This window comes from Salmo trutta, chromosome 2 (genome assembly GCF_901001165.1).
Source record: "Salmo trutta chromosome 2, fSalTru1.1, whole genome shotgun sequence".
NCBI classification, from domain to species: domain Eukaryota; kingdom Metazoa; phylum Chordata; class Actinopteri; order Salmoniformes; family Salmonidae; genus Salmo; species Salmo trutta.
Genome location: NC_042958.1, coordinates 58,151,456 through 58,176,424, shown reverse-complemented (window position 1 = coordinate 58,176,424; position 24,969 = coordinate 58,151,456). Strand labels below are relative to the sequence as shown.

Sequence of the window (24,969 nt, the reverse complement as noted above, 5' to 3'; positions counted from 1 at the left end):
TAACTTCACCATGCTCAAAGGGATATTCAATGTATTATTTTTTATTTTTACATATCTACTAATCGGTGCCATTCTTTGCGAGGCATTGAAAAACCTCCCTGGCCTGTGTGGTTGAATTTGTGCTTGTAATTCACTGCTCGATTGAGGGACCTTACAGATAATTGTATGGGGTACAGAGATGGGGTAGTCATTATTGAACACAGAATGAGAATATTATTCACAGAATATTATGTGTTTTGTTAAGCACATTTTTACTCCTGAACTTATTTAGGCTTGCCCTCACAAAGGGGTTGAATACTTATTTTCTACAAACAAAATTCCACTTTGACATGATGGGGTGTCGGTAGATCAGTGACACAATATCGCAATGTAATCTATTTTAAATGCCGGCTGTAACACAACAAAATATGGAAAAAGTACTGGGGTGTGAATACTTTCTGAAGGCACTGTATATATATATATATACACACTGAACAAAAATATAAATGCAACATGCAACAATTTCAAAGATTTTACTGAGTTAACAGTTCATATAAGAAAATCAATCAATTGAAATAATTTAATTAGGCCCGAAATCTATGGCTTTCACATGACTGGGAATACAGATATGCATCTGTTGGTCACAGATACCTTTTTAAAAAAGGCAGGGGCATGGATCAGAAAACCAGTCAGTATCTGATGTGACCAGCATTTGCCTCAAGCATCTCCTTCCCATAGAGTTGATAAGACTGTAGAGTGTGGCCTGTAGAATGTTGTCTCACTCCTTTTCAATGGCTGTGCAAAGTTGTTGGATATTGGCGGAAACTGGAATACGTTGTCATACACGTCGATCCAGAGCATCCCAAACTTGCTCAATGGGTGACATGTTTGGTGAGTATGCAGGCCATGGAAGAACTGGGAATTTTTTGGCCTCAGAACAACCTCAATGCGTCGTGTGCATGGACTATACAAGGTGTCGAAAGCGTTCCACAGGGATGCTGGCCCATGTTGACTCCAATGCTTCCCACAGCTTTGTAAAGTGGGCTGGATGTCCTTTGGGTGGGGGACCATTCTTGATACACACGCAAAACTGTTGAGCGTGAAAAACCCAGCAACGTTGCAGTTCTTGACACAAACCGGTGCTCCTGGCACCTACTAACATACCCCGTTCAAAGGCACTTAAATATTTTGTCTTGCCCATTCACCCTCTGAATGGCACACATACATAATCCATGTCTCAAACGTCTCAAGGCTTAATAGGTATTACTGCACTGTCGGAGATAGAAACACAAGCATTTCGTTGCACCTGCGATAACATCTACAAATCTGTGTACCCGACCAATAAACTTTGATTTGGAGAGACAGAGCATTTATCACTGACTGGCCATTCTCTGGCTGCTGCGTACTCAGCTAGCTAGCTTCCCTCCACAAAATATCATCTCCCTCTTTGTCTCTCTCTCTCTCTCTCTGTCACTCCTCACCTCTCTCTCTCAGTACTCTATATCTCTCAGACCTACTGGGCTCCAGCTGCCTCCTCTCCCTGCCCGCTTCATTAGAGCGATTGCTACAGGAAGTCATACATTACCTGGGGCTGAGATGGCACCCATTGCACCGGCACACACAGAGACAGAGCGCCGCAGCACTCTCCCGAGAGCAAATCGGCACCTTCTACCACCTTTTATGGCTGTACTACCGCCATATATAGCACCAGATACTGTGCATACTGGTTAGGTCGCTACAGTAACACACTGACATAATAGTAGACCTGTGTTCATGTTGTAAAGAAGGAGATTCAGCGTTGTGGTTCAGATTCATCAAAAGACCACATTAGGGAAGAAATGAATGCTTTATTGATAGTTACTGAAAAATGACGGTATCAGCATGCATAATATTGCATAATCAGTGTCTGTTGTCGCCACCAGCCTTTTGTCTTGTGTGGTGTGCCTGCTATGTGGGGTTAGATATCGATTCTTCTTGAGATCAGATCTGATTTGTGTATGTAAAATCGTAAGGTATACAGTAAATCCCACATAGGGGAGAGTGGAGTAAGTTGATCCATTTTTTTACATTCAGCGTCACTCCGTTAAGGGAAATATAGTATTATTTCTAACAAAGATGTCTACATATATTTCAGGATGTTGTGTATCCCTTGAAATAGTCAGAGTTCATGTAAACATGACAGTTTTGAAACATAGCTTGTCGCAAAAAAAGTGGTCTCTTGGCACAACTTTCCCTGGGTTTGGGGTAAGTTGAGTCGCGGGACAGGGTAAATTAAGCCACCTACAAATGTCTATACTGAATGAAATATTACCACTACCTTTTAAAACCATGTTTATCTTTATTTCCCAAACACAATTCAACACAATAACAATAACTTTTTGGTCTTTTAATACTTTTAAGCATATTTTAACACAGGCTTAACACCTAACAAAAACATTGTACTGAAAATATTTGGCATGGGTCCCCAGATCCTCAAAAACTTCTACAGCTGCACCGTCGAGAGCATCCTGACCGGTTGCATCACCGCCTGGTATGGCAACTGCTCGGCATCTGACCGTAAGGCGCCACAGAGGGTAGTGCAAACGGCCCAGTACATCGCTGGGGCCAAGCTTCCTGCCATCCAGGACCTATATACTGTAATAGGCGTTGTCAGAGGAAAGCCCATAAAATTGTCAGAGACTCCAGTCACCCAAGTCATAGACTGTTCTCTCTGCTGCCGCACGACAAGCGGTACCGGAGTGCCAAGTTTTGGACCAAAAGGCTCCTCAACAGCTTCTACCCCAAAGCCATAAGACTGCTGAACAATTAATCATATGGCCACCGGACTGCATTGTCACTTTAGTCACTTCACCCCTACCTACATGTACAAATTACCTCAACTAACCTGTACCCCTGCACACTGACTCTGTACCGGTAACCCTTGTATAGCCTCGTTATTGTTATGCTATTGTGTTACAAATGTTTTACTTTGTTTATTTGAAAAATATTTTCTTAAATCTTCTTGAACTGCACTGTTGGTTAAGGGCTTGTGAGTAAGCATTTCACGGTAAGGTCTACAATTGTTGTATTCAGCGCATGTGACAAATAAATTTGATTTGTACTTTTTAAAAACACTTTTAACATAGGCCCTGTTGTTACCTCATATCCCAGCTTGCTTTAGGCCTGAGAAGAAAACATACATTTGTTCAACCATTGTGCCAATGCATCATGAAACTAACACAATAAATTAATTTGACTTGGTGAAAATCCGTTTTTTTGGACCTAACTTGCTTCTTCACAGACTCAATGAAATGACCTGTTCCTAAATATTTGGTCAAATTATACATTTTGTGTATGGTTTCCTAGAAACAAGGGTGGCTCAACTTACCCCAATCTCTCGTACTATAACGTATATATCCCATAACATGAGGATCTATATTTATCATGGACAGTCATTTTGAGTAAAGACATGAAGGACGTGAGCAAAGCTCTGCTCACATTCCCACTAGAATGTATTTAGGTATATATCAGAGTTGTAAACATCCTTCATTTCTTCACATTTGTTTTTCTGTCCAGCACCTGAACCAGTGCGATGAGTGTACTTTTCCCTTTTTCATTGGTCATTCTAACAGTCACATTGAAAGTTACAAAAAAAGTTACGGTTTGTTTTTCTCTTTCCCTAACTTAAAGATGTCTATTAAAAGCTCAGAAATCTCACAAAGGTCACAAAGGTCACAAAGGCATCTCCATTCTCCGGCGGCTTTGCATACTTTCCTAGGTAATTTTCCCACAAAGATGCAAGCTGCGTAGTGTGTTGTTGTCTCCGGGCATGAATCGTTTGTGAAACAAGCGATAAACCCTCGCCAAATGGGTCACGCTGAATGTATTCCAATGACAATAGATTCAGAATCAAAGAACTCGGGGAGTGAGTCACTGTGAGTGTGAATTAATGTGAGAGTTTGTAGTTGGAGAAGGTAGATACATTTTTGCTTTTCTGAATCTCTAGTGTGAAACAGTGGCACAAAGAGGGAAAACCCATCAGAAGCTTGGCACATCTAATTCAGACATCACAACCCTGAATGGGCCAAATCAGGGCTCAGAGGGGGGTGCCACCCTGCCCCCATGCCCACCACCATGTGCCCGCCTAATGCCCACGTAATACCCAGTCTCCCTCAGCTGCACCTGTTCCCCCGGCAGGAGTCTCCTTTTAGAGAGACATGGCCAGCTCTGGACTAGCACACACACTGAGAACCTATTAACACCCCAGTGAGGAGTGTGTGTGTACGTGTGTGCGTATACACACATGCATGTGTATGTGCATGCATATGTTTGCTCGCATGTGTGAGTGCGTGACTTTGTGTGTATGCCAGGCAGAGATGGAAAAGCAGGGATACAATGGTGCCCATATGTCCTGACAGACATGCATGTATGAACATCTTTACGTTCTGGGTTAACTGGTGTCATGTTTGACATTTTCAGGCCTCAAAAGTGGTCACGTGCCACTACATCTGCTGTTGAGGTCAAGCTAAACCCTTCAATGGATTCTCCCAGGTTAATTCTGAAATCCATCTACAGTGGGGGAAAAAAGTATTTGATCCCCTGCTGATTTTGTATGTTTACCCACTCAGTCTATAATTTTAATAGTAGGTTTATTTGAACAGTGAGAGACAGAATAACAACAAAAAAATCCAGAAAAACGCATGTCAAAAATTTAATAAAATGATTTGCATTTTCATGAGGGAAATAAGTATTTGACCCCTCTGCAAAACATGACTTAGTACTTGGTGGCAAAACCCTTGTTGGCAATCACAGAGGTCAGACGTTTCTTGTAGTTGGCCACCAGGTTTGCACACATCTCAGGAGGGATTTTGTCCCACTCCTCTGCAGATCTTCTCCAAGTCATTAAGGTTTTGAGGCTGACGTTTGGCAACTCGAACCTTCAGCTCCCTCCACAGATTTTCTATGGGATTAAGGTCTGGAGACTGGCTAGGCCACTCCAGGACCTTAATGTGCTTCTTCTTGAGCCACTCCTTTGTTGCCTTGGCTATATGTTTTGGGTCATTGTCATGCTGGAATACCCATCCACGACCCATTTTCAATGCCCTGGCTGAGGGAAGGAGGTTCTCACCCAAGATTTGACGGTACATGGCCCCGTCCATCGTCCCCTTGATGCGGTGAAGTTGTCCTGTCCCCTTAGCAGAAAAACACCCCCAAAGCATAATGTTTCCACCTCCATGTTTGACGGTGGAGATAGTGTTCAGGGGGACCTTGCGGGCGCTGCAGGATTTCAGTCCTTCACGGCGTGGTGTGTTACCAATTGTTTTCTTGGTGATTATGGTCCCAGCTGCCTTGAGATCAATGACAAGATCCTCCCGTGTAGTTCTGGGCTGATTCCTCACCGTTCTCATGATCATTACAACTCCACGAGGTGAGATCTTGCATGGAGCCCCAGGCCGAGAGATATTGACAGTTCTTTTGTGTTTCTTCCATTTGCGAATAATCGCACCAAATGTTGTCACCTTTTCACCAAGCTGCTTGGCAATGGTCTTGTAGCCCATTCCAGCCTTGTGTAGGTCTACAATCTTGTCCCTGACATCCTTGGAGAGATATTTGGTCTTGGCCATGGTGGAGAGTTTGGAATCTGATTGATTGATTGCTTCTGTGGACAGGTGTCTTTTTTACAGGTAACAAGCTGCGGTTAGGAGCACTCCCTTTAAGAGTGTGCTCCTAATCTCAGCTCGTTACCTGTATAAAAGACACGTGGGAGCCAGAAATCTTTCTGATTGAGAGGGGGTCAAATGCTTATTTCCCTCATTAAAATGCTAATCAATTTATAACATTGTTGACATGCGTTTTTCTGGATATTTTTGTTTGGACCATAATCACCAAGAAAACAATTGGTAACACACTACGCCGGGAAGGACTGAAATCCTGCAGTGCCCGCAAGGTCCACCTGCTCAAGAAAGCACATATACATGCCCCTCTGAAGTTTGCCAATGAACATCTGAATGATTCAGAGGACAACTGGGTGAAAGTGTTGTGGTCAGATGAGACCAAAATGGAGCTCTTTGGCATCAACTCAACTCGCCGTGTTTGGAGGAGGAGGAATGCTGCCTATGACACCAAGAACACCATCCCTACCGTCAAACATGGAGGTGGAAACATTATGCTTTGGGGGTGTTTTTCTGCTAAGGGGACAGGACAACTTCACTGCATCAAAGGGACGATGGACGGGGCCATGTACCATCAAATATTGGGTGAGAACCTCCTTCCCTCAGCCAGGGCATTGAAAATGGGTCGTGGATGGGTATTCCAGCATGACAATGACCCAAAACACACGGCCAAGGCAACAAAGGAGTGGCTCAAGAAGAAGCACATTAAGGTCCTGGAGTGGCCTAGCCAGTCTCCAGATCTTAATCCCATAGAAAATCTGTGGAGGGAGCTGAAGGTTCAAGTTGCCAAACTTCAGCCTCGAAACCTTAATGACTTGGAGAACATCTGCAAAGAGGAGTGGGACAAAATCCCTCCTGAGATGTGTGCAAACCTGGTGGCCAACTACAAGAAACGTCTGACCTCTGATTGCCAACAAGGGTTTTGCCACCAAGTACTAAGTCATGTTTTGCAGAGGGGTCAAATACTTATTTCCCTCATTAAAATACTAATCATTTTATTACATTTTTGACATGCGTTTTTCTGGATTTTTGTTGTTGTTATTCTGTCTCTCACTGTTCAAATAAACCTACCATTAAAATTACAGACTGATCCTTTCGTTGTCAGTGGGCAAACGTACAAAATCAGCAGGGGATCAAATACTTTTCCCCCCCACTGTATATAAAACAAGACGTTTCGATAACCTTCACCCCGCCACTGCCGCACCCCGCAGTCAATTCTCTATCAGATACAGAGGTAGCATACTATGGAATTCTTATCTTATCATTGTCAGCCTGATGGACCAAACTCTCCAATAATCCCCTCCATGTAGTCTAACTCTCACACATACACACATAATCAAACATAGTTTCTCATTTTGGAGTATATCATGTACAATTATAATTAATATGCTTTGTTTAACTGAATGAACAAACCTTTTTTGTGTACTTATATTTGTTGTCTGGTTTTCATATACAGTGCATTCGGAAAGTATTCAGTCCCCTTTACTTTTTCCACATTCTGTTACACTACAGCCTTATTCTAAAATGTATTCTAAAATAGTTTTTTCCCCTCATCAATCTACACACAATACCCCATAACGACAAAGTAAATACTGTTTTTTAGAAATGTTTGCAAATGACTAAAAAATAAAAAACTGAAATATGACATTTACATAAGTATTCAGACCTTTTACTCAGTACTTTGTTGAAGCACCGTCGGCAGCGATTACAGCCTCACGTCTTCTTGGGTATGATGCTACACCTGTATTCACCCCAGTCTGAGGCTCAGACCGCTCTGGAGCAGGTTTTCATCAAGGATCTCTCTGTACTTTGCTCCGTTCACCTTTCCCTCGATCCTGACTAGTCTCCCAGTCCCTGCCGATGAAAAACATGCACACGGAATGATGCTGCCACCACAATGCTTCACCGTAGGGATGGTGCCAGGTTTCCTCCAGACGTGCCGCTTGGCATTCAGGCCAAAGAGTTCAATCTTGGTTTCATCAGACCAGCGAATGTTGTTTCTCATGGTCTGAGAGTCCTTTAGGTGCCTTTGGCAAACTCCAAGCGGGCTGACATGTGCCTTTTACTGAGGAGTGGCTTCCGTCTAGCCACTCTACCATAAAGACCTTATTGGTGGAGTGCTGCAGAGATTGTTGTCCTTCTGGAAGGTTCTCCCATCTCCACAGAGGAATTCTGGATCTCTGTCAGAGTGACCATCGGGTTCTCGGTCACCTCCTTGACCATGGCCCTTCTCCCCCGATTGCTCAGTTTTGCCGGGCGGCCAACTCTGGGAAGAATCTTGGTGGTTGCAAACTTCTTCCATTTAAGAATGATGGTACCCTTCCCCAGATCTGTGCCTCAACACAATCCTGTCTCGGAGCTCTACAGACAATTCCTTCGACCTCATGGCTTGGTTTTTGCTCTGACATGCACTGTCAACTGTGGGACCTTATATAGACAGGTGTGTGCCTTTTCAAATCATGTCCAATCAATTGAATTTACCACAGGTGGACTACAGTCAAGTTTGTCGAAACATCTCAAGGATGATCAATGGAAACAGCATGCACCTGAGCTCAATTTCGAGACTCATAGCAGAAGGTCTAAATACTTACAGTATGTAAATAAGGTACCTCTGTTTTGTTTTTTTTAAATAAATTTGCATTTCTAAAAACCTGTTTTGTTATTTTCATTAAGGGGTATTGTGTGTAGACTGATGAGGAAAAATATTTATTTAATACATTTTAGAATAAGGCTGTAACGTAACAAAATGTGGGTACACTCCATCTGCAGCAGTCCACCAACCTCACCTGCACACCGTTTTTACCAGTTACTTTTCTCTGTACTGTTTTGTCCTATTGGAATTCAGGTGTATAGTAGCTTGACCTACACCATGTCCCCATGTATCTACAGTCTGACATCAGCGGTGTTGTCCCATACAGGATGTCAGTACTATAACTGTACCAAACTGTACTGTGTTAACAATGCACAGCCATCACGTCATGCTGTGCCATTCCATTCCATGCCATGATTCATCCCTCCGCATCAGCGTAGGCAGCCTGGCAAAATGCAGCCTCGAGCTGTGTGTGTGTAGGGGGTTTGTGTGAGGATGTAGAGGCGGTTGTCACCCATTAGATTGATAGAGGGAGCAGGGGGTGGACAATGAGCTCTCTCTCTCTCTCTCTCGCCTCTTCTCTTTCTGTCTCTCTTTCCTCTCTCTTCTTCCCCCTCTCTCCCTAATTATCTTTCTCTCCCTCTCCTCTCTCCTCTTTCTCCCGAACCTGTGGGAGCCTGGCTCTGCATTGCCTTCCCTCCCTTCCTCCCCTCGTTTCCTCCCTCCATCTCAGTCATCCCCCCTGTCGTACTGAGCGGGGACCCGCAGCTCCAGCAGAAAAGTTCATCACACCCCCCCAAGGAGGGGGAATTACTCTCAGCACCAAGTTTCAATGACAACTTTCCTACAAAATACATTAATCTCCTCATTATTAGCACTGCAGTCCCTCCTTCTCAAGGCTAGCTCAAAGTCCTGCAGCCGTCTCCAAGTGCAAAGAGAAAACAATGAGATTTTGGTCTGTTTTTTTAATGTCTTTCTTCATCCAATCACCACCCGTCCCCCTCCTTCCTACGCCTGCCACCTTGAGCTGTCCATCAAACTTGGTCAAACACACACACACACACACACACACACACACACACACACACACACACACACACACACACACACACACAGTAGTGAGTCAGAGGCTTTACCCAGGAAGGATCACAGTGAAACATTCCCTCCCCATAATTTCCGCTGCTCAGCCGTTACGAAGCAACATCAAGGCCACCGAGCACAGCCCACATGCACAGAAGGCATAAATACTGGAGTGAACGATTGCTACTTGGAAAAGATCAGTGACGTGCAGTCAGGGAAGGCAGTGGTTACCCAGTGATAATCTAATAAAGAAAAAGATGTAAATACACCCGCGTTGCTAAGAGCAGCTACTAGCTAGCTAGTGTAGCTAGCTTGTTAGCTAGCTGACTGCGCCATTCATTGGTTTGTTGCCTAGCTATTTAGTTGTAACGAGCTATAACTATATATGTATCCTTGAAGTTGTGTTACATTTCTGATGTCTGTGATCTGAAAGCCACACATCTGATTAGCTATCCAGGTAGGTAACTAGCTACTTCACTTTACACTGGTGGCACAGAATAGCCATGATCATTGGAAGAATTGTAAATCCATTGTAAAAGGCTATGGAGTTTGTGTTGCAAATTCTCCCGATTAAATGTGTCTATATATTGGTCTTTTAGTGCCTTTCAGTTGTAACTGTGGATGCTACATCGGTCTATGGGTGACCTGAGTTGATCAGTGTGACATTTTGGTTGGATGAAATTGAAATATGATGCCATCATATGCGATCGCTTGTGTATCTTGGCTACGTTGGTATTTACATTTGGTAAAAACAAAATTACATTTTGGTTAATAGCCTATGTCACTCTGGTTGTTGGAGCTATCTGTTGTATGGTGAACTTGGGATTCATCAAGGTTTATTTTTGAGTAAATTTGGCTTTGATAATAGCCAGTGCTTACCCTGCCACCAACCTCACCGCACGTCACTGAAAGAGATAAGATGGAAGGATGAGATAGAGAGGACCAGAATCACGCAGAGAAGAAGAGTGTGTGATGTAGAAGTGCTGTGCAGTCTTCAGGGTCGCTACATAGACATAGACACACACACACACACACACACACACACACACACACACACCACTAAAAGCCTTTTCTACATGCCCATGTTGTATTCATCCCAGATCAACTACAGATGTAGGATCTTAATTTGATCACCCTTTTGTTGCTGAGAAATGCAAACACGTAGTGTATTTGAGTTTTAAAAAGGCTTCTAAAGTTTGTAATTTCAACTTTGACATTTCAGACCTTGATTTGCCCTAATGAAAAATGTATCAACCCCATCAGCAGTCCATTAATTATAATCCACATAATAATTCCTGTTGCTGCAGGATTATATTCCTGCTGTAGCAAAGCAGCTCAAATTAAGATCCTACATCTGTAGTACAATGCTAACTAGGTAAACTATACTGAACAAAAATATAAACGCACATGTAAAGTGTTGGTCCCATGTTTTATGAGCTGAAATAAAAGATCCCAGAAATGTTCCATACGCACGAAAAGCTTATTTCTCTCAAATCCCTGTTAATGAGCATTTCTCCTTTGCCAAGATAATCCGTCCACATGACAGGTGTGGCATGTCAAGAAGCTGATTAAACAGCATGATCATTACACAGGTGCACCTTGTGCTGGGGCCAATAAAAAGCCACTCTAAAATGTGCAGTTTGTCACACAACACAATGCCACAGATGTCCCAAGTTTTGAGGGATCGTGCAATTGCCAAGTTGACTGCAGGAATGTCCACCAGAGCTGTTGCCAGAGAATTTAATGTTCATTTCTCTACCATAAGCCACCTCCAACGTTTTAGAGAATTTGGAAGCATGTCCAAACGGCCTCACAACCGCAGACCACGTGTCACCATGCCAGCCCAGGACCTCCACATCCGGCTTCTTCACTTGCAGGATTGTCTGTAATAAAGCCTTTATGTGGGGAAAAACTCATTCTGATTGGCTGGGCCTTGCGCCCCAGTGGGTGGGCCAGTCTCGCAAGTTGGTGGGCCTATGCCCTCCCAGTCCCACTGATGGCTGCGCCCCTGCCCAGTCATGTGAAATCCATTGCAAACTCCTCGAGTGATATTGCTGCCGAGCAATGATAAATGAGACCGTGTTGATTAGTCAATCAATAACGATATGTGTGATTTAATTGACTTTCAGTGCTATGGCATTCACTGCTATGACATTCATAGCTATGACATTCAGATTAATGAATACAGCACATGTCTTACTCTCCTCTCAGCCTGGACCAGCAGCTGAGAAAAAGATGAGTGTGAAAGCAGTGGGTTGGATCAGGAGGAATATTTGATGAACGTAAGCAATATTGCTCTCTCTCACTCTGTGTGTGTGTGTGTGTGTGTGTGTGTGTGTGTGTGTGCAGTGTGTTGTGTCTATGTCAGCGTCTGTGTAGGTTTGATAGAGAAACACAGCTGCGTTTACACAGGCAGCCCGATTCAGATTTTTTGCCCTTTTATTGATCTTTTGCCCAATTCGGTCTGATCTTTTGCCAATAAATTGGGCAAAAGATCAGAATTGGGCTGCCTCTGTAAACACAGCCAAGTCGTGTGTGTCTCAGAGTGTGTGCACACGTGTTCCTCTCTCTCAAGGCATTAGTCCATTACTCTAATGAAAAGCCTGGGGTGTCCTTGGCAGAGGACAGAGGCCCCCCCTATTCTCACCCCACCACCATCCCTGTGACGCTCTGCTCATCTCCTCACAGACTGGGCGAAGGGGGAGGAGAGTGGGTGAAGAGATGATGGAAACACAGCAAAACTAGAGAAAGGCCTGTAAGAAGGTGACTGGGAAAAGAGGAGGATTGTCTCTCCATTCTAGTTGGAGTAAAAAGAATGGAGCTCAGGGAGAGAGTTAAGCTGAATGTCACTTGTACACAGCGGAGTGTTGACGCTATGAAGACGTGCACGCGCGTGCACACACACGAGCACAGAGACACACACAGTAGTGATGCGCGGGTCAGCTGTTTGTTCATCCACAACCGCCCGACTATATGTGATGAAGTGAAAATCTGAGGCCTGCACCTGACCCTAACCCACAAATGCACTGTAGGCTATTTGTTAGTCAACTTGCCTGTAATTAGATACATGCAGCTTACCTTCTGTCATTACTTGTTGCCCTAGAATACTAAATAAACCCTTGCTTACCAGAAAATATGTCATTCATCGTTATGAATGCTTTAATCTAGTTGACATTGGTAAAGTTCTTGCTTTCATCTCTGCTTCTCTCACACAGCAAAGACGTTAAGGGACCGGGGAGAAAATGCAATAATTAATAAAAAACTGAAAATTATTTTCAGTGCAAAATTTCCAAATTACATCAGTTTGTCCAGTTTTAAGGGAACTTAAAGCTATGAAAATGACCCAATATGTTTCAGATAAGATTTCAGTTTGGCTTGGATGCATGTTTCATGTGGTTGAAATACTATTAGCTTTTATGGTGCTGATAAAGATAGCACCTTTGCAGACGGTCCCTACCCATGCATTCATTCTCTCAAGTTGCTGAAATAAATAAATCATATATCTCCACTCCTGTTCTAGAGTCAAAATGTACATTTGGTGTATCATTTTACTTCACAAACTGCTTAATTCTGCATGAGTTAATATTATATTAGGGTATGTGAGAGGTTAGACCAACAGTCAGTGTCCAGATTTCAGTTACTATTCCATTTGACCCATTTGATCAGTACAGTTCCCTTTACCTGCCATATTTGAAGTTTGTTGAATTTGTATAGTACATCACAATCATCAACAACATATTTCCAAACATGAGGCTACTGTTCTGAAGCCCTCCCTTTTTATTTTCAACTCTCCATTTTGCAGCTTTTCTCTTATTGAATTAACCTCAGTGGATCAACGTGAACTTTTTCTTCCCAAGTTCCTAAAAGCATTCGGCAATTGGAGTGTATTCGGCCTGCGTACAGTTAAGCCCTAAAGCTTAGGCTTACGCACTAATGTCAGATAAAAAAATATGAAAGAAAAACCTCAATGTATCCTATAGATCTAAATAACACAAGATGTATACATGCATTGTTTTCTCTGTATTCAATCTGCCACGCATCCACCCGCCCTTCATCCAAAGAATATTTTATGACCCTAAACCCGCCCACCCCACGGATATAACCGCAGGCACTGCGGGTTATGAGTCAACCCGCCCATTACTAACACACAGTCACACACACACAGAAGTCCTCAGCAGACAGGGAGTGGAAGGCACGTACTAACAGACGTCACTTGTCTCTGCTAACGACAGAGATGTGCAGCTGCCACCTGAGAGAGAGAGAATGTGATGGAAGGACCTATTGGAGCACAGAACACGCAACACTCAGAGAGGGAAAAGAAACTGAAGAACTGGAGGGACAGAAAAACACATAACAGAAAAAGTCAGAGGTAAGAAAGAGATCGAAAGATAGAGACAAACACACACAGAGAGAGAGACACACAGAGAGAGAGACACACACAGAGAGAGAGACACACACAGAGAGAGACACACACAGAGAGAGAGAGACACAGAGAGAGACACACACAGAGAGAGAGACACACACAGAGAGAGACACACACAGAGAGAGAGAGAGACACAGAGAGAGACACACACAGAGAGAGAGACACACACAGAGAGAGAGAGACACACACAGAGAGAGAGACACACACACACAGAGAGACACACACACACAGAGAGAGACACACACACAGAGAGAGACACACACACACAGAGAGAGACACACACAGAGAGAGAGACACACAGAAAAAGGAGAAAGAGAGGAAGAAAGAGAGAGAGAGAGGGCGAAATATGAAGAGCGATAGAGAAAGGAAAGAGAGAGATAGCAGGGGAGATGAATGGATGCAGGCTAAACAAATAGGCGGCACCTTCTATTTAGAGTGACAGAACGGTGAGCTGTGCGTGACAGCCAATTATTACCCCCAGACTCAGAAACAAACACAGGCTTGTTAAGGAGCAATGATTGCACATGTTCCAGTTCAGCACTCTCCACACACTTTGTACAGGCCTACAGACCCCTCGCTCAAAATAGCACACTTGTTGTTAATTGAAGTTCATTACTCACCAAATCAAATCAAGCTTTATTTATACTGAACTAAAAGCAACATGCAACACTTTTCAAAGATTTTACTGAATTACAGTTCATGTAAGGAAATCAGTCAACTGAAATTAATTCATTAGGCCCTAATCTATGGATTTCACATGACTGGGCAGGGGTGCGGCCATGGGTGGGCCAGACACCACCAATCAGAATGAGTTTTTCCCCACAAAAGAGCTTTATTACAGACAGAAATACTCCTCAACGATCCCGCAGGTGAAGAAGCCGGAAGTGAAGGTCCTGGGCTGGTGTCGTTACATGTGGCCTGCGGGTGTGAGGTCGGTTGGACGTACTGCCAAATTCTCTAAAACGACCTTGGAGGCAGTTTATGGTGGATAAATGCACATTCAATTCTCTGGCAACAGCTCTGGTGGACATTCCTGAAGTCAGCATGCCAATTGCACGATCCCTCAAAACTTGAAACATCTGTGGCATTATGTTGTGTGACAAAACTGCACATTTTAGAGTGGCTTTTTTTGTCCCCAGCACAAGGTGCACCTGTGTAATGATCATGCTGTTAAATTAGCTTATTGATATGCCACACCTGTCAGGAGGATGGATTATCTTGACAAAGGTTCAAATGCTCACTAACAAGGATGTAAACTAATTTGTGCACAATATTTGAGAGACATTGTCACGCCCTGATCTGTTTCACCTGTTCCTGTGATTGTCTCTACCCCCTCCAGGTGTCACTTATTTTCCCCACTGTATTTATCCCTGTGTTTCCTGTCTCTCTGTGCCAGTTCGTCTTGTATGTTTAGTCAAGTCAACCAGCGTGTTTTTCCCGTACTCCTTTTCTATTCTCTTTTTATAGTCCTCCCGGTTTTGATCCCTGCCTGACTCTGGACTACTTTCCCACCTGCCTGATCATCCTGCCTGGCCTGACCTTGAATCTGCCTGCCCTTCAATACCTATTGGACTCTGATCTGGTTTTGACCTTTTTGCCTGTCCATGACCATTCTCTTGCCTACCCCTTTGGATCAATAAACATTGTAAGACTCCAACCATCTGCATCTGGGTCTCGCCTTGTGCCTTGATAAAAATAAGCTTTTTGTGTGTATGGAACATTTCTGGGATGTTTTATTTCAGCTCATGAAACATGAGACCAGCACTTTACATGTTGCGTTTATATTTTTGTTCAGTATATATAGCACATTTGGTCAGTATCCAGTAAGGCCATTCTACTGCCAATGTTTGTCTATGGAGATTGCATGGCTGTGTGCTCAATTTTATACACCTGTCAGCAACAGGTGTGGCTGAAATAGCCAAATCCACAAATTTGAAGGGGTGTCCACATACTTTTGTATTTATAGTGTAAGTTATATTCTTCAAGAACCACGGCTATATCATTAACTTAAAAGTCCAAAAATGGAAGTAACAATCGCAGATTGTCCCTTTAATAGTAATAGTAGGTCCTGAACAAGTAATTTAGGGGTAACTGAAACCTAATAATCCCATGTGAACACAGTCACATAGATTCAAGAACATGGGCAGTGACCATACTGCACTGCAGGAAAGAACCCTTCCAAACCGATCCAGATATTTTTTTACACTTACCCTCAACCAATGTCAGCAAAACAACAAAAGTGCCCGTGTCAGTTGTTAGGAGCATCAAACACTGACTCAGCTAGGAGGCACTAAGACAGAGAGGCCCAGTTTAGACTCCCCTCCGCTCTACAAAAGACTGCAACAAATGGAGTTCAAAGACAAGTCTCAGCTCCCTCTCAATCTCTGTTCTCTCCAGATACCAACAATGCATCTTAGCAGCTAGCACATCACTGTTTCCTCAGCTGGCCTTTTTTGGAAGATATTTATAGGAAATCTATTGGCTGTGTGAGCTCTGTTACGGCCACAAACGATTTTCTCACAGATGAAATAGTTTTCGGTGCCTCTGAGTCAATTTACTGGCCGGTATATTAGTTGAGCCTCATTTAAAGAGCGAGATAGTTTCTTGTTCATTGAAACGTGCCGCTGTGTTGTATAACTATCTATTTTTTTGTACTTCCTCGTGGTTTATTTCATATGCAGGGCTGTGATGCTTTGGTTGCAGCAGTATTAGGACTGTTAACAATAGCTGTCATGGCGCTGCTAACATTGAAGACGTCAGTAGAAGGAAAGAGGGTTTTCCAGCCAAACGAAGCAGTCGGGGCATTCTTAGAGCATTAGAGGTTATTTTTAGTGCCACCTGGGGGAATTAAGGCAGTCCAGCACAGCACCAAGTGACAGGCAAGTGGGTAACCTGGTTTTTCGTGATACAAAAAGAACCCTGTAAATCCCCAGGGTGAATAAGGACCTAAAGCAAACTCTCTCACACAACACACACTCTCTCACTCTGTCTCTTTTTCTCTCCCACACACTCTTTCCTTCTCTCTCTTGCTCTCTCTCTCTCATACAACACACACACACACATACACACAGCCTGCTCTCTATCAAATCCCCCCTACCTCTATTACACACACTCCTCTGCTCTCTCTTTCTCTCTCTCTCTCTCCCCCCTTGCTCTCTTTTTACAGATTATATTACATTACGCCTCCATGGTCGAGCTTAGTGCCTTGAGTGGGCAGAGAGAGAGAGAGAGAGAGAGAGAGAGAGAGAGAGAGAGAGAGAGAGAGAGAGAGAGAGAGAGAGAGAGAGAAAGAGAGAAAGAGAGAGAGAGAGAGAGAGAGAGAGGTCCCATTTCAATTCAGTTGCATCACTCTCTCCCAGTCAGTCACCAATTGAACCAGGTGTTCTCTACACTTAAAGAACAGAACAGAGACCATGTAACTTGCCGTCCCAACGCTCACACAATGCCTCAGCAACGTCAAGGCAACGATATGTCACATTGACACAAACCCACACTAACACTGTCTGACTAACTAGTAACCACCAAATGGAGCCCATAGGGAAGTAGTCTGTGTGCAGAGTTATCAAAACAGCTTGGAGAAGCAGTAGAGTTGCTTCTTATTGAGAGGAGCAAACAAATAGGGATGGAAAGGTGAGGCCCCTTCCTTCCAGAATGAATAAGTCATAGCGGAGACTCATCTGAAGCAAGCGCTCTGATGGAGGATCTCAGACACAGGGCAGCTGCCAGTGCCAAGCCCTACCTTTTGTCTGGCTGTCAAAATATTGTCAAGCGGGGTCACCGCCTCTGTCTCCGCACAGACTATGATATGTTATGTAACAGAGACAAGACGAAAGAGAGAGGGAAGGAGGGAGGGAGAGAGAGAAAAGAGAGGTGAAAAACAGAAGCCGGGATATAGAGAGAGGGAAGGAATAAAAGGGGGAGGGAACGGGGCATAGAGAGAGAGGGCCAGACAGAAAAGAAAGAGAGAAGGGGAATGGACATCGAAGAGGGAGAGAGAGAAAGAGAACGAAAGAGAGAATGGAGGAACATTAGAGAGGCAGGTATGTGTTGCAATATACAGTTTCTGGCTCTTGTAACCTGCCAGAGATCAGAGAACAAAATTGTACTTAAACATCCTTAATGTGGTCACTGCTTTAAGTTTGACCTCTCATTTAGAAACATTGTAACGCCAAGTCTCGAGGCATAGAAGGTGATAATGGTGATGATCCTAAATGGACAGAATGCTCTTGGGGAAGCAAATTGGCTGGACATGACAGATATTTGTTGTGCTCATATCAAGCGAAACATTGGGAAAGCTTTGCATTAGAAACAGGAGATCTCTGGCTAACGTCTACACTGACTATACCAAACATTAGGAACACCTTCCCAATATTGAGTTGCACCCCCCAATATTGAGTTGCACCCCCCTTTTCTCCAGGTGCTCCTAATGTTTTGCCCTCAGAAAAGCCTCAATTCATTAGGACATAGACTCTATAAGGTGTCGAAAGCGTTCCACTGGGATGCTGGCCCATGTTGACTCCAATGCTTCCCATGGTTGTGTCAAGTTGGCTGGATGTCCTTTGGGTGGTGGACCATTATTGATACACACGGGAAACTGTTGAGCGTGAAAAACCCAGCAGCGTTGCAGTTCTTGGAACAAACTGGTGTCCCTGGCACCTACTGCCATATCCCGTTCAAAAGGCAGTTACATATTTTGTCTTGCCCATTCACCCTCTGAATGGCACACATACACAATCCACGTCTCAATTGTCTCAAGGCTTAAAAATCCTTCGTTAAACTGTCTCCTCCCCTCCATCGACAGTGATTGATGTGGATTTAACAAGTGACCTCAATAAGGGTTCATAGCTTTCACCTGGTCTGTCCGTGTCATGTAAAGAGCAGGTGTTCCTAATGTTTTGTCCACTCTGTGTATGTGTTGCAGTGAAAAGCACAGTAGCGCAAACTGTATGTGCTAGCTGGTTGCACATTATTGTGCTTTTGGGAAACAACAGTCGGCTCTATGGTGGCTGCTATTTGTTGTGCTCATATTAAGTCAAGCACCCGGCAACACTTGTGTGGGCTAGTCATCAAACAAACAGTATTATCCGTCATACTTCAAAAGGCACCATGCACTTCAATTTCCCCTCAGTAGCCACGCCTAACAATCTATTATGGTTAATTGGATTCTGGTGCTTGTCTGTTTGAATGGATGATTTTGATGTTTGGAATGAATGATTGACAGTCAGTAAGAGAAGCAGAGCTTCCACTGTCAATGGTAGTTGATAAAGCTCTGGGGAAGAGAAAGTGATGACCCTAGGCTAACATGGTGATTGTTTCATCAGACTGAACATGAGAGAGAATGCTCCTCCTTCCCTCACAACTCAACCGAAGTGATGTACCATTTGATGGTCGAAACCTGTTTGAACATTAACGCATCCTACAAATTAGCGCGCACTTTTCTGACTTAGACAATAGCTGGAAAACTCCCCCAACCTGGATTAGATCAAAGGAAGAGATGTTTATGCTGGGTCACCTCGGGTTCAAGTCAGAAACACAAAGGGAGAGAGAAGAAAAGGGCCGTAGAAAGTATCCAAGCTACTTAATAGATTTGCCAGGTGTGTTGTTATACAGTAGGCTACTTATGAAGGAAGGAGAAGAGATCAGTGCACAACTTCAGGCTCTCTCTGTCTCTCTCTCTCTGTCTCTCTCTCTCTGTCTCTCTCTCTCCGTCTCTCTCTCTCCGTCTCTCCGTCTCTCTCCCTCTCTGTCCATCTCTCTCCCAGTCTCTCTCCCCCTCTCCTTCAATCACCCCTCGCTACCCTTAAAAGCAGGCCATGAATATTCCATCATGTAGCAGGGTTCCTGCTCTCTCTCCTCCCTCATCATCAGCTGAATGTGCCAGAGTGTGAGTGGCTTACATAAATGTCCAGCAGCATCAATGTCAAATGGGCTAGGCAGAAATGAGTGACACATCGTTGGAAAGACACTGGGTGAGACATGGAATTTGTTTTATATACATGGGCAGGCTATGCCGTGAGTCACGTTAGGGCTGTTTCTTGGTTGGTAGTGAGGGGTATTTCAGTCATGCTTATGAAGTTACTACACATGCATAGCTAAGCAGAGAGCCCAGAGGTGGAACGAATGCAGGTCGCAGGTGTTGAGACCATGGACGGAGATGGATGACCTCAATATGCCAGTGTGCTAGGCTAGGCAGTCTTGCAGGTACTGGCTGTATTAAAGACACATCACTCAGGTATACTCTCTGGTGGTAGGCTTTGCAGAGGTAGATCTTACTGCAGTATGGGTTTAGGTGAGAGGGGCAAGAAGGGCAAGAGGTGACGCCTCTGATTCAACTAATCAAAGTTTTGATTGAAAAGCTGGAACAAAAGAGCCTGCATCTACACCAAGCCTATGTGGGTAAGACTGCCCACTCCTGGTATTGGGTGTTCCAATTCTAAAGAAGTCATGATTGAAAACTAGTTGTTAGATTGGTAGAATGAGGTGTGATACTGCCTGACTGGAACAAAAACCTGCACCCACACCGACCCTCACAAATTGCCCAAAAAGTTTCAATTCTAAAGGAAAGAGTTGACTCCGATGATAGGGAAGAGAAACTGCAATTTCCAGACCAATTCGATTCCACTTGGTTAAACCAGCTAATTCAACACATTACTCTCCCTCGGCGGGTTACTTTTCAGAGAGAAATACTCTTCTTTTCAGCATTCCAACAGTATGGTGCCAAACTGCTCAATCCCCATTTGTCACCAGTGTAGAGTGATGGTGAGTTCCCTCGGCTAAACCCACTTAGTGAAGGTCGGACAGCACAATGCAGCGCCAACAGTCTTAATTAATCGACTGAAGCAAATCGGCTGCTTGATAGGTCGGGCCTCTGATTATGGGTGACCCATAAAACGCCAGACAAGACAGAAACTAGAGAGATTTGTGTCCTATGGGACCTCGGATAGGGCAACATTGGTCTGGACCAGCCAATGGCCTTATCCCTTTCACACATGATGATGTAACTGGTAAATACATGTTCCCACGGTTGTCAGTGGTTTGGAGATACTGTACATCCTTCTCCCATTGGTTCCCTATGTACTCCTTGTTGGTCTTCTGCTGTGCAGCATGTCTGTGCTTTGTTTTCCTTAAAGGAAGCAGTAAAGCCTCAAAATAGACATACTAACAACCTACTAACAAGTACCTCAGCTCCACAGTTCTGCGCTAATTACAGCGCAAACACAACACTTAACATAAGACGTCAGAAACAAGCTGAGCTGCTCCCACAATCCAATTTAGGGGTGAGAAAAGAAAAACAACATGGTTAGCTGAGAGACACAGCAACAGCCCCTTTAGAGGCTACAGTAGTTACGTGGCTGGTGATTAGCAGGTAGGCTAACACACAAAGTGATTCAGGCCCTTAAATAAGCAACTGCACACAGATGGACAGGCCCCAGCGGGCCCAGCAGTACAGCAGTACGGCAAATGGAGTGCAAAGTAATCAAGTCAGGCTTAGGCCCTGGCGTGAACACTGAACAGAGCACAAGCGAGGGTCTGCAGGGGGAACAGGTTAGAGTGGTGGTGGTTGTATACATGACGACCAATACACAAGGACCTGGGTTGTCAGAGAACCCAAACCCCAATATAAGCACAACCTACAGTCGAGATGAACTCAACAATCCCTCCTTCTCGCTCTTCTGAAAAGTCCTATTTAAACCCTTACATTTCTGCAAAGCGATGCGGATGAATTTCAGCACCATGGCGCTGTTCACTCTTCATTGCCACAGTAGACGCACTGCAGCCGGCTGTCCAGTCCACTCCACTGGACAATAATAATTTATCCTCTCAAGGCAACCTCGTATCCCCCTAAAGCGCCTCAGTACTGTGATTGAATTTGTCATCATGCTAGCCATTTTATACAGGCTTCCTCAATGGCTAAATTTACATTGCAGTCATTTAACAGACGCTCCTATCCAGAGCAACTTACAGGAGCAATTAGGGTTAAGTGCCTTGCTCAAAGGCACATCGACAAATTTTTCCACCTAGTCGGCTCAGGGATTCGAACAAGTGCCCTTTCAGTTACTGGCCCAACACTCCTAACCGATATGCTACCTGCTTCCCCCGACACCAGAAAGACTCAAACATAATATCCCACAAGTAGACTGAAATGATACTTCCTCCTTAGGTAAATGGTACAGTATATGCCGGTATTACATGCACAGTTGTGAGTTTAGGCCTATCCAAGATAAATAAAAAATGCATTGCCTTTCACTCACCTCAGAATAAACGTCATTGTCTATCCAATGAAACCTTGTGTCATGTCACATTCCCCTTTGGGTTTCAGTCCAGATGTTGCTACTGTGGTTTTCCATTAGACTGATTCCATCCCAAGATCACACGGTCTAGCACGTCATCATGCTATGGTTGTCCTATAGCCAACCAAACATTTCTGACAAAACTGGAGAACAAAAGTCAATCTACACCAAAAGTCAACAGGCAGGCAGGCGCCCCATGACTAAACTCCTTCCCACATAGTGTTTTGTTAATATTGAAAAGCAAGGAACATTTGCACTATCTTAATTTATGTATTGGTATATAATTGTAATTCGTCTAGGCTACTAAATGAGTGGTCTAATTAAATAAACCTGCACAGTTTTAACAACTGAATTGCGAGCTATACATTTTTCCTTATGTAATCGACATTTACCTTGAAAATTGTTTGATCGTCTATTGAAAATATCGTATGAGCATGCATCCCTCACCTACGTGGCGCCTGAAGTTGGGCGATTTCTGTCGCCAGGATCAGATGACAACTCCATCCATTCGAGGCGGTGCTGATGTTGTCAAAACACGCGCGCCTCCTTTAAGATACTGCTAATTTATTGTATGTTCACTTGCAGCTGACAATGAATCAAGATTTATTGTGCCGTTCTTTTCCGTGGTCATTTGTTGTGCAATCTATACAACATGGCTGTATACACCGAGCGCGTTGCTTCTTTTACATTTTCTCAACCTTGTCTGCATCTGTCTCCTTGCACACACATCAAGAGGCTGTATGGGAAACTCTACTATCACCACCACCGTACGATACATATAATCTACGGATGATACATCGTAATAAAAAAAGCGAGACAATACTCACACGTTCCCTTTGATCGATCTATTGATGCCATTGCTCAAGAGGGTTACAGTGCACCCCAAAAAGCGCTTGTTCACGGCGAGTCCCAATGTCCGTTGATAGTGGCTAGTGTTCTCCACCTCTCCTTTCTTCCACAGTAACCGCTGATATGACTGGAGATCACACACTTCTGTGCTCGATTGGTGTGGATTTTTGTCGCGGGAATAGGAGCGTCATACGGCTCAAAAACGCAGCAGCAGCAGCACATCACACTGTCTCAACGTTTTAATAAGTCGTTTGCGTCTGTCAGTTTGTAAGAAAACGAACTATAAAGACATTCTTAATCTGTCAAAATAAAATGTATGTTTCAGATTATGCAAACATGAATTTAAATTTAGACTAGTCTTATAACATCAATCATTCTACATAGCAAATTTTAGAATAATAATTGTAATACCCACAGTGTTAAATTTAACAGTTTCTTAGTGTGTATATGTGACCCACCAAAATAGTGTTAAATGAACACTTTTCAAAGTGTTGACAAATTTACACCCTAAGAGTATATCCCACCATGCCTTGCAAATGACTTAGAGACACCCAGGTATCCCTGTGTTTGTTAGTGACAGAGACATGGTTTTTACAGTCAATAATTTCCAATCCTGAAACCTTCACCAACCTTCATTCACTAAGTGAATGTTTTGGAATTAAAAGCAAACCATTTATGACCATGTATTATACATTTCATAAGGCCTTTAGTTATGACCTAGTTTCCCCCAACATGGTGGTCTCATGGCCAACATCAGATCTGCAAGTAACAATATGCTTGCCTGACGGCTTAAAAATAATTATTCCGCTCTGTTCGCTACATACTTCAGTCTGAGACTGACATCATTGAAGTCGTTCGTGGTGATGTCAAAATGAGGGGTGTTGTACAAAACAAACTCATCAGGATTGGTTCATTTCTAACCATCAAAGCCAATGACGCATTTTCCAAACGGTGCTTTACCCAGTTGTGTTTACGTTTACATTTAAGTAATTTAGCAGACGCTCTTATCCAGAGCGACTTACAGTAGTGAATGCATACATTTCATTAAAAAAAAATTGTACTGGCCCCCCCATGGGAATCGAACCTACAACCCTGGCGTTGCACACACCACGCTGGCATTGCAAACACCATGCTCTACCAACTGAGCCACAGGGAAGGCCTGTTCTGAATGCCTGTTCTGGCTCTGGCCCAACACATCGGTTTTCAGAACGATTAGAATGTTTTTCCGTTCTAGAAATCCTTTGGGAGTTACTCAGATCCAGACTCATTGCAGAGAACAAACTAACATCCATAGCATTTACCCAGAGCTAAGAGTTTGGGTAGCCAGGTAAACAATTTGCTGGCTTGTGAAGGGTTTTGTAATTCCTACAGGAATCCTGCTAGAGGGAGAATATTCAGTTGGAACATTTTAACACCTATAACCTGCATTCAGAATTAATGCTATAGAAAACCATTTGTTAGTAAAAGACTACCTAAACAATATAAATTGGAACCACCATCTCAGTAACGGCTGCAATAAATCAAACCACTTACAGATTGGATTAGTTTAGAAAAATGTAAATTATTATAATTTGTATAGTACAAGAACAATTCAATCAATGTGCATGCAGAAACATAGATATTAAAACAAACTATTATTAAAATATTTATGCAACAAAGCATGCTGGGAAATATGATAATGAGGCCCCTCCCACATCTTTTTCACTCAGAGAGGTAGCAGAAATTAACTAAACACAGTCGAGTAACAACACCATGTGGTGTCATTTTCAATCCCGCTAGTGTTAACCTCGCTAGACTCAACACTCAGATATAACACACACAACACTTTTTACCTGAACACCAGGATTTTAACACCTGCAAATTTGCTGTGTACAGTATTATCCACCTTGGTCTATTCCAAGAATCCAATAGCTTGCAATTCACACATTTCAAAAGACCATTATCTTATTTCTCCTCTGGTAGCTCATTGCTGCTGTCATCTGCAAAAGTTTATTTGGATAAATTGATCATGAAAACCAACAGCCATTAGTCATCTGAGTCACAAGAGACCAGTGCTGTCTGGGCAATAGCAGACATTGCAGTGAGCAAAGTAACAGATGCACAAGA

The 24,969-nt window shown here is 43.5% G+C and overlaps 1 protein-coding gene across 1 annotated transcript in view; it reads right to left on the bottom strand.

Moving 5' to 3' along the window:
• Positions 1–22,987, bottom strand: part of tbkbp1 (TBK1 binding protein 1) — a 67,744-nt gene extending 44,757 nt beyond the window's left edge. Inside the window, exon 1 of the mRNA XM_029707552.1 lies at positions 22,842–22,987. The gene's annotated coding sequence lies outside the window, so the exon portion shown is untranslated. The remainder of the gene's footprint in view (positions 1–22,841) is intronic.
• Positions 22,988–24,969: the final 1,982 nt, after the last annotated feature.